Below are 14657 nucleotides of genomic sequence, written 5' to 3' on the forward strand. Positions count from 1 at the left end.
GATCCAGGAAATGATGTTCTTTTCAGTCCCTGCTTTGTGATGAAATAATTATGAATCACAGCCAAAAAGGGCTCCTGCCAACTGGGGACATTTGCAAAGGGCAAAATCCAACTATTTTAGAAGCAAAGGCTTATGAATGAGCATGCATCCAAGGGGCACCTAAACCCTATACTGAGTTGTGAATGGACTACTTAAATATTCATTTGAACTTCATTAAAAATATTCTGAGAGCTGTCATCAGGACATCAGCACAAGGCCCTACAAGACTCAAAATATTTTTTCAAGATGAGAGATACTTTTGCCATATGGAACAGATGTGGAGTAAGAGATATGTTATTACTGCTCAGGAACCAATGAACTGCATTTTAAAATGCTCTAGAACAAAGTAGATTTACAAAGTAGAGGGTCAGAAGAAATTAAAATAGAAATTTGCATGGAGAAAAAAATGAGAAGTCTCAATATTTGTATTAGTATAAATTTCTGTGTTGGTGAAATTTTCTTTGATCCCACGATAGTTAATTTACCTATAAAATGAGGGATTTGGACTCAGATGACTGCTTCAGTCCATTCTAAGTATAAAGCCTATGATCCTATGAATATATGAAGCCACAGTGCTAATAATAATTGGAATTTACATGGAGCTTTCTAAAGTTTGGAAGTCCTTTGCAGACATTATGTGATTAGATCCTCATGATAATGTGCTGCTATTATTATCCATACTTTATTTACTGATGATAAATTTTAATTTTGGAGAAGATCAGAGGAGCATAGGTTTAGAACTGAAAGAGCTCATACAACCCCAACTAATTTTCTACAAATGAGGAAACTGAGGCACAAGGAAGCTGTGACTAGTCCAGAATCACAAAGCTGGTGAATATTTGAGACAAGATTTGAATTCAGGTCTTTCTGATTCCACATTGGCTTCAGAGTTTTTAAGTTGGAATTTTACTCAGGTTATTATGACTATAAATCTTTCATTATGTCTATTATGCCACAGATATGAGCAAAATGCTATATGTTTGAAAAGGCTAATATTGACAGCATATACATATTGACCACCTGCTCATTGACAATAAGAAAAAAAATGAATTAACAAAACTTCCTTCCATTTGTGCTGATCCCTGAAGAATAGTATTTAAATTTCTAGGACTAATTAGCAGTTCCAAAATCTTCTTGATCTTAGCACAGGTTCCTACCCTTATTCATTTTGCTTCTCCTGATGGATGTTTTCACCTTAAAGAAACATGTTATATTGGGAAGAGATTTACAGTAGAGTTAAAAGACTCAGTTATGAGTCCTGCTTCGGATACTGACAAGTAGTGTCACAAAATGTTTTCTGACAATGTGACAATTTCTCTTTGCCTCAGTTCCTCATTTGTAAAATGTTGATCAAATTATCTGCACTACCTACTTCACAGTGTTATCATAATACATATACTTTATTTAAAATATGGCCAGTTATAAACTTGTTTTCACCTTCATTATCATCATCTTCAGTTTCATCATGAGAATTCTTCATGTTGGAAACTCTGGATAAAGTATAGGCTCTTGGTGCATTTTTCAGTGGCATTTGAATCTCTGAGGTACCTCTGAATAATTTTCATAAAGACTTTTTTTCCTCATATGGCTGGGTCTCCATATTTCTCGGCTCTTGCCTATCATGAGGTCAAACTTCTGGTAGGATTGTGATGTGAACTGTTGGAAAAATATATGAATCAGTGGTGTTGTGAATTTCATGGAATTAGAAAAAAAAACTTAGAAGGGAAGTGACACCTGCCTTCAAGATTTTGAAAGGGCACTGTATTAGAAGAGGAGTTAGGCTTTTTTTTTTCCTGTTTGTACACCAAAATCAAGGGTGATGTAAAGAAAACTTCACAACCATTTCAGAGGTGTTGATAATTGTTTTCCTAACAGTGACAGAATACCTGTAGAATTATCTTCAAGGGAAATGGCTTTCTTTGGGAGGTTATGGGTTGTCTTTCCGATAGGATTTCATCCAATTCTAAGATTGTGGCTCTATTAATTTGTCACATTATAAATAAAGCATAATTTATACTATGATACCAGTACATTGGAAAAATGAATGACTTGGAAAAATATAAGAACTCTGATCAACACAGTGACCACACAAGATTCTAAAGGACTCATGATGAAGCATGATACACACCTCTTGGCAGAGAAGCAAGAAACTAAGTGAACAGTATGTGATACACAGTTTTGCTATGGTCAGTGTGGCAATGTGTTTTTCATGACTGCATACTTGTTACAATTTTTTTCCTTCTTTTTCTTTTCAATAAGGAGAAGGGAGGGAGGGAAAAATAAGTGCTTTGTAAGTGGAAAATAAGGGAAGCCAAGTGATAGTGACTAGGATGTTAGATCTGAAATCAGGAAGACATCTTCTTGAATTTAAATTTGGCCCCAGACACTTCCTAGCTATGTGACCTGTGTCGAGCTACTTACCCTTATTTGCCTCAGTTTCCCCATTTGTAAAAATAGCTGGGGAAAAAGCGACAAACCACTCCACTATCTCTATCAGCATATTTTTAGTTGTATCTGACTTTTCATGATCTCATTTGGTGTTTTTTTTTTTTTTGGCAAAACTACTGGATACATTTTTACTGGCAAGAAAATCTCAAATGGAATCACAAGGAGTTGGACATAATTGAAATATGACTGAACAATTGAAGATAACTAAAATCTATTTTTAAAGATGTCATCACAAAGTTGATGCTTAGTAAATGCATATTGACTACCTTTCCCCCCATTCCATCTCATATTTTTAATTTTTCTAAAGAATTTACATTGGGAAGCTTTGAAAACATTTTGCCAAGTGTCATGAATGAACCAATTAAGTTGTAAATTCATTTTCAGGCTTCTATACTTCAATCCCTTTTTGATGTTAATAAAACTCCTAATTTTCCTTATGACAGCTGTGAAACTGTCCCTCTCATTTCTTTGTACCTCCCAGAATAGGCCTTGTATTTGAAATACCTTAAAATCTGGTTGGATCAGAACTCTAAATGCACCTCGCTACTATTTGTGTGACAGCTGTTGCAATTAAGTGACCAAAAGAACATAATAGACTCCTCAAATGGATGGCAAAAAATAATCTATTTGCTCATAACCTCCTCTTTGTTAAATATGATTCTCCCACATATGGCTCAGGAATTTATGCAACCACAATAATTGATGAGCCAGTTTCAGTGCAATATGCATAGTAATGGTAACAATTAATAAGAACTGTCTGTGTATGACTTTCTTAGTTCCTTGAAAGTAAGAGTGAAACCATGGCCATCCATTCATCATCTCTCTATGTTGAGAGGTCACACATCCAACAGTCAATAATGACCTAAATTCATGTATGTCTTTACAAATGAGATCCTCTGTCTATGAATATTCATTCATTCATTAATTGAACTAGCATTTATTAAATACCCTTTCTGTTCCTGGAATTGTGCTTTGGCTACAAACCCAAACGTAAGTATCTTTTTTTAGAAAAGTTATATGCTGTTATATGATCATTGAGAATTTGGATTTCACATCATTTGACATTTGGGTTATTACTCTTCTGTCCCTCTTTTATTCCTAGAGCTAGTATTTGACAAAAACACTACATCTTGCTCTTTCTCTAAGTTCTATGCAAATTTTTTTGATGCTTGATCTTGGGTTAGAAGTTTATAACGTAGGGGACAGCAATTTCAAACATTCATTTGATATTCATTGGGAGATTTCTATTTACTTGACTTCATAGGTTAGGTTATATGGTAATGAATTTTCTAATTTTTGCCTAGATGAAGAAATCCTCAGGATAACCAGCACTAGAATTTACATAAAACTTTGGAGAATAATGTACAAACTTGTCTTTCTCAGTTTCAGAACTAACTTAGTTCAAAACTGTTTTTCCGAACCATTGAACACTTACAATGGATCAAGATTAATTTGACCCTTTGATACTCAGAATGAAAATATTTACTTGTCATGGAATGTTATTCCATTATCCCTGAATGATAAGAACATTAATTTCAAGATCCATGAAGTTGAAATTGATTGCAGAAATCTTTGGAAAGAAATTACTTTTTTTTTAAAGTGCCCAATATATTTTATAAGAGGCAGTGTATTGAATAAGTTTAAAACACTTATCCTGAACAATTTTAGATTGATTCATTACCAAATCTATGAGTTTAAAAATGTAAAATTAATTAATAGTGATTAGTTCCCTTCTCTAACTTCTCACTGTAATTTGCCTGCACCTCTTTTTGGTTTTATTCCAATTTCTCTTTATTTGACCATAAGTTCCTTGAGAATAAGATCTGGGTCATAGTATTAAGGAAAGAATAGTGAAAAGAATAAGCATTTATACAGGAATGGTGCTATGTGATTTTTTTTTACACATATTGGCTCTGATTCAGACAACAGCCCTGCAAGTCTTATTATCACGCTCACTATTATTATTTGTTTTTTTTCTTATTTGGGCAGTAGAAGATAATGTTATTATCATTTCCATTTACATTTGGGAAAACTGAGGAAAACAAGTTAATTGACTTGTTCAGGATCACAAAGTTATTAAGTCTTAAGGAAGCACTCTATCAATTGAGCCAACTGCTTGATTTCTATTTGTTTTTCAATAAGCAGCATCTAACACAGTGATAGTTTTCTGTGAAATAAAAATGTATTGAATTGAATTGACTCCATGCCTTTGGATTTAAAGTATTCCTAAAGAATTGTGAACAAATCTGACCATTCTGGAGAGCAATTTAGAACTATGCCCAAAGAGTTATCAAACTGTGTGTATCCTTTGACCCAGAAGTATTTCTACTGGCTCTATATCCCAAAGAGATCTTAAAGGAGGGAAAGGGACCCACATGTGCAAAAATGTTCATGGCAGCCCTTTTTGTAGTGGCAAGGAACTGGAACCTGAAGGGATGCTCATCAGTTGGAGAATGGCTGAATAAGTTATAGTATATGAATGTTATGGGATATTATTGTTCTATAAGAACTGATCAGCAGAATGATTTTAGAGAGGACTAAAAAGGCTTGCATGAACTGATGATGAGTGAAATGAGCAGAATGAGGAGATCATTGTACATGGCAACAGCAATATTATAAGATAATCAGTTCTGATGGACGTGGCTCTCTTCAATAGTGAGGTGATTCAGACCAGTTCCAATAGTCTTGTGATTAAAAGAGCCATCTACACCCAGAAAGAGGACTGTGGGAACTGTGTAGTTCACAATAAAGTATTCTCACTCTTTTTGTTGTTGTTTGTTTGCATTTTATTTTCTTCATTATTTTCTTTTTGTTTGATTTGATTTTTATTGTACAGCAAGATAATTATATAAATATGTATGCATATATTGAATCTAACAAATATTTCTACCATATTTAAGATATATTGGACTACTTGCCATCTAGTAGAGGGAGGTGGGGGAAGGAAGGAACACTGGATAATATTGCAGAATTATCTATGCATATGTTTTGAAAAATAAAAAGATTTAATAAAAAATAAAGTACTCCTAAAGAAAATTCAATCTGAATAGCTATGTAACTCTGCTTTTTTAAATGCTTTAGTAGATGTGGATTTTTCCCTCTATTGATGAAAATGATAACCTGTTCATTTTTTATACTGTGAAATTCTATAAGTTTACTACAGGGGATCTATTCCATGTAATACAGAATTTCCTTTTTTCTTGATTTCATGAAGATATCAGTATAACATTTAATGAAACTCATTAGTTATCTATCATTCTCATTTTTGATAGCATCAATTAAACTTGATCTTCATGTCATGAAAATAATTTTTGTTAGAAATTATGTGACATGATAATGTTAAGAATTTTCAGATACTAAACACAATAAAGGAACCTTAATTTGAGATGCCAAAAAAGGAGAGAGAGCCATGTCACCACTTTCCCTTACTCCTATCAGACAACAAATAAACAAAAAAACTAACACCAAAAAAAAAAAAATCATCTGACTTTGGTAAAATATTGGTGGTAAAATTGGTCAAATTTGGTAAAATTGGTAAAATATGTTGGTTAAGTATTTGAGATTGAGGTCATATTCCATTTATGTTATAGTGCCAAACCAGCACTTTAACTTTGATTCCCATCATATTATTGATTTCAACACAATTTGAGCTGTGTCTTATAGCACAGGAATTCACAATCAGTTGGGAGAATTCTTTCCTGCATGTCTCCTTAGTATTTCATTCCCTCACGTCTTTCCTAGCTAGAGAAAGTCAATGAGAGCAAAACTCACCAGGAAAGGACAGTGATGACATCTTGGGGGTGTAGTACAGACTGAGTAATGTCTGAATAAATCTATTCTCTAGCATCCAAGATTTGTACTATTACCAGTAGGTCTTACATAGGAAGAGAGAACACAAAGTCATATTGCATCTAAGTCTTGGACTATACATGTGATCTATTCCTCATCTACATATTGAATTTCTACTTGGGGCTATTTTAATGGCAATTTGTAAAACAAATACAGATGGAAGACATTGCTATTACTGTTTACTCTATTTCAAAAGGAACACTGCACGAATGATGCTATTAATACATGTGTGAGCTTCCTTCTATTTCCAGAATGGCTAAAATAATATAAGCTTTGAAAATAAATGCTGAAACAATTGGAATTGCTCAAAGGAAACAATTCACACAGGCCTTTTAATTAATTTAGTTTTAAGAAAAGTTCATTTTAGTCCATTCACAAAAAAAGAAATTTGTGTAGAACCAAGTTTGAGAACCAAAATTGAAAATTCCCTCAAACAACTTCATAGAAATGAATGAGCATTGGACTGGAAGTCAGAAAATATGAGTCTGGGTGTCACGCTGACACATTCTAGCTGTGTGACCTTAGCGAGGTCATATATCCATTTTGAACTTCAGGATCCTTAAGCTCACTTCTAGTTTTAGTAGCTAAGGTAATATGATTTTGAATTTCCTGTTTTTCTAATGCGTTATCGTAGTGAGAATCAGAATAAGAGTTCTTTATCGAGAAGAAAACTTAGAATTCATCTGATTCAACTCTCTTATTTTATAGCTAGGAAAGTGAGATCCAGCATCCAATGCGATGAGAAAGTCTGACTATAAAATGGGTCCCTAATCCATATTCTATGTTCTTTTTATAACTCTAGGCTCAGGTCAAGAGTAACCTTGTTCATGTATCTGTCCTTAAATTTCCCCTGTATTTTCCTCATAGAACTCTCAGAACATTTGATCTCTCCTTTCTTTCTTTTAATCTCTGCCTGTAATTTTATTTTTCTTGTAATATATAGTTATGTGCCATATCCTTTGTCCTCTCCAAAGAAATAGAATATAAATTACTTGAGGGTAGGGCCTTTTTTCTTTCTTTCATCAATTTCTCCCAAAATATAAGGTTTTAAACATAATAGGTACTACATGAATAGAGCTTCAAAATATAATGAACTGACAGTTTAGCAAAGAGAAAAGAGCATTCTCTACCATTAATGAATTTCACATATTTTTATAGGATTTTTGAAACATCAATATGAAATATCAACATTCAGCCTTACCTTAAATTCATGAAGCCATGTGGATGAACAGTCTTAGCTACAATTGTTTCCATGTTGTGATAATTAAAGCTTGATGTTTGTGTTTTAAGATTATTCTTATCATATTTATCCCAATACATTTTGGGTTTTGTATATTTCTCTATAGTTCTGAAACTGTATGCTAATATGTTTCCCCCTTCCTTATCATTGTTTCCCACATATGTTAATATATTTTACCCTAGTTCTAAGGTGACATCAATAGTAGGAAAACACCAGAGCATTACAAAATGTATAATCACTGTTTGATGTCTGCATCTTGCCCTGTTCTTGCCTTTTCTAAGCCATGCATTCTCAAATTTATCATTTGCCTTTTCCAAGTCTATTTTCATGTCCAGAAAATGAGCAAAATTTGATAGTAGAAAGAGTACTACATATTAATCAGAAAATTCAAGTTTAAGCCTTCTTTTGGGCACTACTTGTGTGATATTAAAAATATATATATCAATAGGTTAGTCACGTAATCTCTTGGGATTTCAATTTCATGAAACATGAGTAAAAATATTTCTGGATTTAAAAACAAGAGATTCCATTTCAAATCTCATTTCTATATATTACTACATGAAAGATTTTGGGTAAATAACATAATCCTTTGCCCCTTACTGTCATTTTTTATAAAATAAAATGACTGGACTAGATATCCTCAAAGGTTCTTGCCAAGTATAAATCATCTGCTTCCTTTTCACTTTCTCTTGTTTCCTATTGAGTAATAATAAAAAATATTAAATGATTCAAGTAGTGTAATGTAAATTACCATTACTATTGTTAGAAAGTGCTAGCAAGTGGAATTTAAAAGCAAGTAAAGAAATAGTATAATGGACTAGCAATTTCTGCAGGTGTTTTCATGCACTTCATTTACCTAGATCTTATTTTGTTATTGCTGACTTCTTAATTCAACTCCTGATAATCAATATCCCTCCTCATGAGTTTGCTACTATATTATAGACTTGAAGTATATATATTCCCTTTTCTTGGCCTTCTGCTAATTGATTTTTGAATTGACTCACTTTTGGATTGTTCTACTATCTGCTTTTCCCCTCTGTTTTCTCTGGTGTAAGTCCCTGTAGTGACAGTTTGGAATATTTAAAAATCTATAAACAGAAAGAATTGAGAAAAAGTTGATGTTCAGCATTTGTTAAATGGATAAACATATCTGAAATATATCAAGTTGAATATTTGTATGCTATAAAATTTTGGACTTAATGACTACAGAGAATCAAAAAGAGTCACATGAATGGATGTAAAGTGAAAGAAACAGAGAAAGAAAAACAACAAGCACAAGACTATAACAATGTAAAAAAAAAGAACAATAATAAAACAATCAAAAGTTAAAAAAATATATAATGATGAAACTTGTCACCAAAGAAGAAATATGAGAGGACACATTGGCAGTCCTTACTTTAGAGAGAAGGGCTGAGATGGTGGATATTGTGTATTTGAAATATTGCATCCAATGTGAGATTTTTCTAATATGCTGATTCGTTTGGGTGATTATTTTCTCATTTTGTTTGCTTGGTCCTCTCTTGGAGAGAAGAGAGGAGGGATAAAGGAAGAAATGTAAGCAATATAAAAAGAAAAGATTTCAATAGAAATCTATTAAAAAAATTCCTCGGGGAGAAAACTACAGAAGAATAATGTACTCCAAATCACAAATAATGTTCAGATATCAAGTTGTCTTAACACAGAGAATAATTGTTAATTAATGATGATCTGATTTAAAATTATCTTTGTGTCAATCTAGTATGATTTCTGTTGATATTTTATTTAGAAGCAAATCATGTTTTTCCATGTTTATGATATTGACAAAAGCATAATGATAACTAGCTAAATGTTCTAAAGGATAGATCTAAGTATATCTTTTTTTTTAATCAAATTACTGGTTGTGGAGCAAGAATTGAAAGTCCTTGGACATTTCAAATAACATTGTGCTTTCTGGAGACTTCATGACAAAAATTTTAATTGATAGATATCACTAGAATTCCCTATGGCATCAATATACTTAGAATTATACTTAATCAGAATTTGGGGGATACTGTGACTTCAGCATTCAGCTTACCATGCAAACCTACTTCCCCTCATTCATATTCTTTCCATTTCAAGATAATGTCTCTTCAAAGCCCAAAGGGGAAAAAAAGAGTATGATAATCCCTCAATTAATTCCTTTACTTTTTTCAAGTAATAAGAATGAGAATCAGTCTGAGAAATCTCATAAACATAATATGGTGACTTCAATTATCTTTTGACTCATAATGTTAAAATCTTTTCATACATTTGGTCACCATACTCCAAGTATTTAAATACATTTGTATCAAAGACAAATATCTATTCACTTCTGGTAGTGTTTGACATGACTGGCTGTATTGACAATACAGATGTTTTTCATTTTGAAGAGGTTTTCTTCTTCGTTTTTCTCAGACTGACGCCCTTAACAAGAGAACTTCTTTTAGCCTCTTGATTGCTAAAAATGACTACTTAACAATGTGACCTCTTCATTAGCATGCACTGGGTAGGCTTTCAAGGGTCAGATTTTCTCCTTAGATTCTGTTACCACATTTCCTAGAAAAATTCCTTTCCAAAAATGGATAAATCAAAGGATGTTTTTACTAAGGTAAGTTCAAAGTAGCCTCTTTTCTATCATACAGCATTTATCCTTTTTTAATATAGTATTTTACTTTTCCCAATAACAAATCAAGACAATTTTAGCATTCATTTTTATAAGATTTTGTGTTACAAATTTTTCCTTCTGATAATCTTGATTATATTAAAATTAAAACCTTTTGCACAAGCAAAACCAATGCAATGACGATTAGAAGAAAAGCTTGAGAACAAACTTTATACCAGGTGTCTCTGATAAAGTCTCATTTCTCAAATATTTTGAGAACCGAAACTTCAAAAATACAAATAATTTCTCAACTGATAAATGGTCAAAGGGTATGAATATAATTTCATAATTCTATCTTTTGGTAATGAGCCTATAACTCTTAACTTCTCAATTAAGAATTTGGATTCTATGCTACTTGGTGCATATGCATAATATTGATATTACTTCATTGTCTGTGATACCTTTTTAGCAACATGTAGTTTCCTCCCTCACCTGTTTTAATTAAATGATCAGGATTGCTATTCCTGCTTTTTTTTTTTTTTTATTTCAGCCAAAACACAATAGATTCTGCTCCAGCCTCTTATCTTTACTTTATGGGTATTTCTTTAGATCAAGTAGGTTTTCTGTAAATAACATATTATAAGAGCCTAGTTTTTGAGTCACTCTGCTATCTGCTTCCATTTTATAGAAGTGTTCATCCCATTCACATTCACAATTATGATTAGTCACTGTGTATTTCTCCCCATCATTATTTTTCCTTCTGTTTGGGATCTCTCTTCTTTCACCATTTTCCTATTCACCAGTGTTCTGCTTCTATCTCCCACATCTCCCAATCTGTCTGCCTTCTATTAGTCCCTTCCCTTTACTTAATTACCCCTTCTATTTCCTTGTCAATTAACCTGGATTTCTATATTCAACTAATTCCCCCTTTGATTTAATACTGATGAGAATAAGATTCAAGTGATGCCCATTGCCTACCTTCCCAACTTATTCTCTATTGTAAAAGTCCTTTTGGACCTTTCTTTGTGAGATAATTTGTCCCCATTCTACATCTCCCTTCTTTCTGCATACATTGTAATACTCTTTCATTCCTTAGTTATTTTTATGCCATTCTTTCATATTCATCTCATACCTGTAACTTTCTGTCTATGTATGTTCTTTCTACCTGAACTATTACTGGTACAGTTTTTAAAAATAAATATCTTTCCATATATGGAGTTTAGCTCCACTGAATTCCTTATATTTTCTTTTTTTTTTGAATGTTTGTGCTTTTTTTGGATCTTGATATTGGAAATAAATGTTTTTCCCCTCCAATTCTGGTCTCTCCTTATGAAAGCTGGAAATTCTATTTCACTGAAGCTTATGCTTAGTTTTGATAAGTAGGTGATTTTTGGTTGCAGTCATAGCTCCTTTCATCCTTCTGAAACAGTATGTTCCATGACCTCTGATCTTTTGATGTTGCAACTGCTTAATCCTGCGTAATTCTCACTGTGTCTTTCCAATATCTGAATTGTTTCTTTCAGGGCACTTGTGATATTTTTTCTTTGACCTGAAAGTTCTGTAATTTGACCATAATGTTCCTTTTAATTTTTATTTTAAGATCTATTTTCTGAGATTATCAATGAATGTTTTCAATGACTATTTTGCTTTCTGGCTCTATCAAGATATCAAGACAGTGTTCTCTGATAATTTCTTGAAAGATACTGTACAGATCCTGCTTTTGATTATAGCTTTCTGATAATCCAGTGATTCTGATATTATTTCTCTTGGATCTATTTTTCAAATCAGTTTTTTTTATTGAAGAATTTTACATTTTCTTCTATTTTTGTAATCATGATAATATAATGCTATTTATTTTATGGTGTGGGCTGAGGCTAGTCAAGTGTTTCTGCATGTCCCTGGGGCTACACTGAAGACCTTGGTAGTCTAGATACTGGAAGCTGCCTGTTTACCTAGGGTTATGTTGAAATATGTGGACATCTGACTACTAGAGTTGCCAGTTTGCTTGGGGTTATGCTGAAGTATGTGACAATTCTAGGAGGTAGAATCTATGACTTTGGGTGTTCTGAGATTTCTGTGGGAGATCCTAATATTGGTGTTTGCCTGCTCAACTGCCCTGGGGCTCATGATCTCCCCTTGGTTTGCTGGTTCTGGTTTACTGGGATGTTTCCTGTCCTAGAGAGTATTACCTTTTTGTTTAGGTGAGACAGACCTTTCTTAACAATCTTCCAAGTTTCTAGGGCTAAAATATTTCACCCAATCTTTTTACTGGTTCCATTATTCTACAATTTGTTTTAGAGCTCTATTTCATTGTTGTTTAGAAGTGAATATGGAACAAATACAATTATTTAGTGCTTACTCCACCCACTTTACATCCAAAATTCCCAGTATTTCTCCTTTTTAAGGATTTTGTCAACATCTTTTATTTCCCTGAATGTCACAAATTCAATTCCTTTGATTTTCATTAGATATGTTACATTTTCTACTTCTCAATCTTTGTTATTAGCTTTCTGGAACAATCTTCCCAGCATATGTGTCATAGTTTCATCATTAAAATTCTAACAGAAGCATTAAAAATGACAATTGCCTTTTCATATGCTTCAGTTGCCTTGATATTTTAAATTGATGCCATGACTAAGAAAATGTGGTCTTCCCGAATGTTATTGTTCCACTCTGGACACTCTGGACATTGTTGTGTTTTGAGGACAAATGTTTATTTAAGAAATTTCTATGCAAAACTGTTTCACAGCATTTGAAATACAGAAGTTCATCATTTGATATGATGTCAGAGGGTATCTATACAAAGTGATATCTGAACATGAATCCCCTTTCATAAAATTTATCCAACAAGTGGTCATCTAGGCCTTGCCTCAAGACTTCCTTTGTAATAAATGTTTGTACACTCCCTGAGTCAACATATTTTCTTTTTGGGAAGATTTCATTGTTAAGATTTTCCTCCATTATTAAAACAAAACTTGCTCCTTTTCATTTTTATCTACTAGTCCTATTCCCAAATAAGCAGAACAAATCCAATCTGTTTTTCTCATAATAGTCCTAGAAAAACCTGAAAATAACTGTCATAATCCATCTGAGTCTTTTCTACTTCAACATCCATGTTACTAGATTCTTTAATAAGACTTCATATGACATGAACTTTAAGGACTTGTACCAAACAGAATACCATTTTTTGTATATTATTAATAATATTCAAAGTCTCAATGGTAGATTCAAATATCCTTGAGGGGTGACATACACATTCACCAAGGTATAAAACCACATCGCCTGAGGCTTAATCCAAACAATACCTTAGTAAAAACCCTTCTACAAGATCCCTTTCAAATAGACTATTTTCATTGGTGAAAAACCATACTGCCTCTTGAAGTAGCCCAACCACTTTGGGAAACACGGAAGCTAAAAACATACCTTTGTGCTTTTAGTTATGATTTCAATGTCAGACTTTCTACATACTTGGGGGATCCCAATGGAAAGTGGAAAGCAAATGGTCAAATGGCTTTCAATTTATAAAAACCCTATTATATGGATGCCCATCAATTGGAGAATGGCTGGGTAAATTGTGGTATATGAATGTTATGGAATATTATTGTTCTGTAAGAAATGACCAGCAGGATGAATACAGAGAGGACTGGCAAGATTTACATGAACTGATGCTAAGTGAAATGAGCAGAACCAGGAGATCATTATACACTTTGACAACGATATTGTATGAGGACATATTTTGATGGAAGTGGATTTCTTTGACAAAGAGACCTGAGTTTCAATTGATAAATGACGGACAAAAGCAGCTACACCCAAAGAAAGAACACTGGGAAACGAATGTGAACTATCTGCATTTTTGTTTTTCTTTCCAGGTTATTTATACCTTCTGAATCCAATTCTCCCTATGCAACAAGAGAACTGTTCGGTTCTGCAAACATATATTGTATCTAGGATATACTGCAACATATCCAACATATAAAGGACTGCTTGCCATCTAGGGGAGGGAGTGGAGGGAGGGAGGGAAAAAAAAATCGGAACAGAAACGAGTGTCAAAATATAGTAATTATTAAATAAAAATTAAAAAAAAAGAAAAAAAAACCTATTATACAAAATGGATCATTTATTTCTTGGTTACACACTCTCCTTTTTCTGTAGACTTGTATTCCTATCCTGGATTGTACATATAGTGCCATAGATAATATTCAATAAATGAATAAATACTAATGAGTTTTATTGTCTCGTCAGGCACCATCAAGTCATAAGATTACATTGATAATTGAATAAAGAGTGAAGTTTATAAGAAGCAAAGGATAGTTCTTGTTTTATGTTAATCGCTCCTAAAATCTGTGCTTTTTAGTAGCATATGGTGGGGGATAAGGATGAGGGCTGGACTTGAGGTTTCATTGATATGGGGAATTCTTGAATGTGAAAACTCTCTCTCCCAAAGTAGATATCCCCTTTCATTGAAATTTGTAGTTTGAAAGA

The 14657-nt window shown here is 32.9% G+C and overlaps 1 pseudogene; it reads right to left on the minus strand.

The window, feature by feature from the left end:
* Positions 1 to 9514: 9514 nt before the first annotated feature.
* The window catches only part of LOC127541527 (RNA-binding protein 43-like), a 48311-nt pseudogene continuing 43168 nt past the window's right edge, over positions 9515 to 14657 (minus strand).

Source organism: Antechinus flavipes, chromosome 6 (assembly GCF_016432865.1).
Source record: "Antechinus flavipes isolate AdamAnt ecotype Samford, QLD, Australia chromosome 6, AdamAnt_v2, whole genome shotgun sequence".
NCBI lineage: Eukaryota > Metazoa > Chordata > Mammalia > Dasyuromorphia > Dasyuridae > Antechinus > Antechinus flavipes.